The sequence below is a fragment of the Pinus tabuliformis genome, chromosome 3_1, assembly GCF_031772625.1.
Source record: "Pinus tabuliformis cultivar Carrire ecotype Pingquan chromosome 3_1, CPIR1, whole genome shotgun sequence".
Lineage (NCBI taxonomy): Eukaryota > Viridiplantae > Streptophyta > Pinopsida > Pinales > Pinaceae > Pinus > Pinus tabuliformis.
Genome location: NC_142301.1, coordinates 166,678,238 through 166,684,011, shown reverse-complemented (window position 1 = coordinate 166,684,011; position 5,774 = coordinate 166,678,238).

Sequence of the window (5,774 nt, the reverse complement as noted above, 5' to 3'; positions counted from 1 at the left end):
ATAAAAGCATTCAACAGAAAGATGTTATGAGTTTAATGCCAACTTGAAGCTATCGAAACAAGATAATCATCATCTATAGAATCCTCCAAATGTTTAATAAATTGATTTTGGAAATTTGTTTCCAAGTATTCCATTATTTATTTCAAACCTCTGTGAATGCTGTGGAAAGTGCTTTTTTTTCCTTTTGCACCTATACCAACCAATTTCTGTAATTCTCATGATTCTCTCAATTTGCATACCACCGAAGTTTTGTTTTATGCTAATATTCACCCTTTAAATCTTTCAAACAATAACTGTCACATGACAATTTTTTATTTGTATTTTTTATTTTTTTTAAATGATATCAATCATAACCTAACATTATAAAACAATGTATTAATACAATAATATATTATAACATAACAAATTACAATTAAAAATACATAACAAACATAACAACAATTTTATACAACAAATTACATAACAAATAACAAATTACAACTGTAACAATTAATACAATTATATCAACATATTAATATATTAATACAATCATAACAAACATTAACTATAATTAGAACTAAAAATATATAATTACATACAAAAGTAAATACAAATCAAATCAAATCAAAAGAAAATCAAAACAAATGCAAAAGAAAACGCAAAACATGGAATTGAAGGCATATGGAATACATTGAGTTTTGCAACAAGAGCTTCTGCAAGTTGCCTTCTGCGAGTTGCGTCCCTGAGTAGGGATTCCGTGCAATCCCTAAAATCCCTCATCTCCCCAAGGTCTGGACAAGAAATTCACATGAAACCTGATCTGGTAGGTGCAAAGAGTCACGTTGGAGACGTTGTGGGCAAGCATCACGACAAACATTCGTATTCAGCCAAAAATGGTCATCCCAAAAAGAGTGGATGTAGTGGCAAAGGCTCTTAGGGAGGATTATTCGACACTGATGGGGATTTACACGTTCACTTGAGCCATCAAACATACTGCTGCGACGTTGTGAGCTGAAAAATACTTCTTGGGTTGTTGGAGTCGTAGTTTATGTTGGTCAAGAGATCAAAGCCATGTTGAATAGCTCAGGTGCACCATCAAAATGAAGCATATTGGAATACCATATGAACAAGGAGACAATGTTTCTATCCTTGTTTCTCATTATCATGTGTGCATTTGTGGGAGTAAGCATGGGTTTTTGTCCTAGTTTCTCGCCATAAGGATGAGATTTTGTTTATGCATTACTAGATGACACAACAATTTTGACATATCGTTTTGAATCACGTTTTGTGATCAAACCAAAACAAATCAGGAAAAACGAAGACATGGGTTTTTTTTCAGAACAAATGAATTTCATAACTCAAAAATCATTTCCTTGGATTCCTAATGGTTTGAGAGAAAATTTTGGTTCTTTGGGACCTTGTTTTGGTATCTGCGTGAAAAAAACGGTTTTTTTTTTTTTTTAATTAAATCCACAGACTGTTACGGATTTTGTTGGCAGTGAAGGTTGTGGCTTTCTGAATGAGGATGAAGAGACTGCTCAGATAAAAGGGTGTGGGCACAATTATTGCATATCATGCATCCTTCTATGGGCTTCTTACGTGGACAATCCTTGGTGTCCTCAATGCAAGCACCGTTTCTCCTCGTTGTATGTGTACAGAGCACTAGATGGGAGCATGCACGATTAAATGCTTGAAGAAACCATATGTCTGTTGTTGCGAGCATCATGGTTTGAGCTTCTTCCACCCCAGGAGAAATATGATGAAAAAGATGATTACCCATACGAAGATGAGATTGACGAGGAATATTCTTAGAGTGCAGTGAGAGATCTGGTGACAGTCACTGAAAATGAAGAACAGATTTCTACAAGAGAAGATTTTTTTTATTATGACTCAAACTATGGGTAGCAGATCTGCAATTAAATTTCCAACAAGATTTTTATTATTTTTTAAAAATAATTCAATAGATTTTCTGATCTTCTTGATCACTCGTAGCGCGGAAGAGAGTATACTAATTTCTTGAATTAATTTTATTTCTTCAAGTTAGCATGGATGGATAATAAACACAATTAATATATGTGATCAAACCTCACATTATCTATACTCTTTCTGCAATGTCATGGGGGCGTTTAGACTCTCGGAAGACAAAGCTTTCCGATAATCAAGCTCCTGGCTTACCCGTGATACAGAAACAAGATATAGAAATGCAATGATGAAGCAGCTCTTACTGTGCCACTGAATTTATTCATTTATTCATGATTTATTATTATTATTATTTATTTTTGAAAATAAGACTAAAAACTTCTAATGAGATCTCATTTTTATTTTTCTAATCTATTCTACTTATCTTGCTTGAAAGATTTATTTATTTCCTAGGTAAAAGAATGCTTCTAGTGAAACCATCTACGGACTAAGAATTTGAAAATGCTCACATCAAGATTTAAAATTTTTACCTTATGATTTGCAAGTATGTGAGTAACTTGTCTTAGAGTTGGCTCAAGGTTATTATCCTTGCTTTCCAAGAAGTACCTGTTCAACATTGTCAAATTCTTCATCCGTAGATGGATTATTGAGAAATGGGGGGTTTAAAATAAAAATTGATTTTAAATTAACTATGTGTGAAAATAAAAATGCTCCAAACTTTGAAATCCTTTATGAACCTACTATCACCAAGTTCCACAAATTAGTCCATAAAAACAACTACATAAAATAATTACTAAATCCTTCTAGTTGCACTTCCCCGGCAACAACGCCAAATTGTTTGGTCTAAAATTCGGATGCAAATTAGAGTTCAATTAATGTAAACCCAGGAACGTAAACTTAGAAGTACCACCTACGGGTCTAGAAAGATTTTTAATTTGTCTGAGATCTATTGGTTCTCTTACAAGAACACATTCGACAAGATCTCTTCCAATAACTAAACAAACTAGAGAGATTCCTAATTTTTCGGAGGCCTTAAGGTTCCCTTACAAGAACACATGAATTTTTAAGATCTCTTCCAACAATTAGAATATCTAACAAGAACTTAAAAGCTGAAATGAAATAAAAAAATAAATTAAATTATACCTGAAATAAGCATGCAAGTGAGGCCATGGGGGCCCTTCATAACTCCACAAGCACACCACTTCAAAGGAGACTCAAATGTAGAAGTAACAAAATCAAAGTATGATTCTTTATTTCAAAATCTCCATCATGATGTACAAAGCAAATCTAAGATTACAAACTCTAAGATTACAAATGGAACTCTAAAATTACAAATGGATGAGATTGTACTCCTATTTATACAATGGGATGAGATAACAAACTCATAATGATGATCCGCTAATCTCCCTTTAGTTCCATACATCTCTCAACCATCTAGACACATAACCCCCTTTTTTCCTTGATCTTCTCCATGAGATCATGATCTTCTCCATGAGGCTTATCTTATCAAATTCGAATTTGATCATTTAAGGCCACATAAAGGTGTCTTGGAAGCTTCCTTTGTACCTACACATGTCACAAAAACAATCCACTTTCCATATATGAAGTAAAATATATTATATTCTAATATTTAATCAAGAATTTCTCTTAAAAATGCTTAAAAATAAATAATATTTGGAAGATATAAATGAGACCCATTAATGATGAACAATAGGGAAAATGAAGTGACATGGTAGTGAATAATGGTGATATAATGGAAGCATAGGTGAAAAATGTATGGTAATGAGTGATATTTGTATGACATTTTGAAGCCCAACAATGGTCCTACGTCAGTAGCCAACAACCCCTTGCAGCTACCAAATAGCTCATTGTGCCACCTTTCCACCACCTGATCTAGCCATGTGGTCCCTCACCCATCTTTCATGATTGTATGTTTGAAGGTGGGCCTCCAAAACCTAAAGGTATCTCTTGTCATTTGGTAATTGAGTATTGTATTTTACTTATCATTGAAACTTTTGGGCATGGATTAATGGGGGGATTCAACGAAAAGAGTGGGATAGGCATGTGCTCTTGTCCCCTAGACCCATTTTGGATGTTAACCTTGGACCCTAGTCTTGTGGGATCTCTTCTATTGACCTTTGGGATTTAGGGATGGTACTTCATGGGAAACCCTGATTTTGGTTGCATGATTCTACTCCCTCATCCACATATATCACTCCCCTTCCGCTCATTATAACCCCATTCATCATTCCTCCCACCTGGGTCCACATTCCTCCATTGGGTCCACATAGTGTTATCCTTTCCCATTCCCCTTTCCCACACCTTGGGTCAAGCCTCGAATGATGCCTCGAAGGTTGATGCAGTTGAAAAGAAAAGTAAAATCATAATTGGACACATTCAATAGGGAAATGTACCACAAAATGAAAAAGATAGTCGAGAAAAACACATTTATCACGTGGGAAAAAGCCAACACATGATCTCTACCCCATTATCATGGTCATCACCCTAGTTCCTATAGGCCCTAGATGAGCCTCCTTTATCATTCAGGAACCCATGATTGTCCTAACCCCTAGTGGGAAATGAACCGCCCTACCCTAAATGGGGTATCGACTGTTATACATTACACATCATCATCTTATCCCTTGAGCCCCGATTAATTAATCAAAGAAAACTCATAAAAGTAAAAAGGAATATAAATAAGGGTGGAAAAATCAAGTTCGGGGCACCTCATGTACCATGATTTCTCCCTCATATGCATTATATATCCAAGTGTGGGCTTCCCTTTTGCTAGCTACCCTAGTATGTGGCCCATGATTTCCCCTTTTCATTCCCTACTCCATTCATCTCTTTATCACATGCCACCACCCTTTGAAGGATGTACCTTGGATATATTATCCCCTTTAAAGGTAGAAACCACCTAATAGGATACTTGGTTAACCCATTTGGAGCTTGGAGACATTAGCACATGCCAAATCCCACTATGGAAGGGCATGCTATTATGAAGTGCCCACCTATTGTCCATGGTTTGTGAGCTCTTTAACTTGATTTCCCTTGATGAATTTTTGTAGTAGAAGCCTAGGGGATGCATTGGATCTTATGAAGGATTGGAGATGGTCTCCATTTTGTGTTTTTGATCCGGGATTTTTTGGCTATGGATGTGTTATTAAATTGCATATAACATAGCACTTAAAAACCATGGAACACAAGCATATAAAACGAAGATAAAAGAGACATAGTCATGCATGAGATCAAGACACAGATAATTGGTTATATAGTTCATCCAATTTGTACATCTTCAGGCCTTGCTCAATAGTGGGGAGGCCTTCATTCATTAAATAGCATGAAAAGAGAAGAAGTACAAAAAGATTTTACATAAACACCCTTATACCTCCAATCCAGAAGATAGATGACAAATGGAGAGCCCAACTCTAGAAACAAATAGCACCATTGAAATCCTGGCAAAAAATCGTGCAGAATCTCCTATCCGAACACCCAATTGGAGGAATGAAGCTTTTGCACCTTCTCGCAACCTTCTGATTTCTAAAGTAAGGTTCTGGCCACCTGCCAGGAGTAGGTGCTAAGGGCTCTGCTCTTTAAATCTACATTTCTCTTTGCTGCTCTCCCCCTCTCATTGTACGGATAGCCAAATTTATATTCTGGTGGGAAAATTCCTTCATAAACTAGGTAGTTACTAAAAGACAAGTTTAGCAGGTCGTTTCAACCATTGGCACATTAGTCCGAAGATAGCTCGCAGTTGTTTTGCATTCTTATAAAATCCATCGGAAAACAATTCCTACAGACCATTTCTTCTTTACTTCTTAACCGCACATTAATCCTTAACCCAATGGTTGTAACACAGAGAATCAACGCTTCAA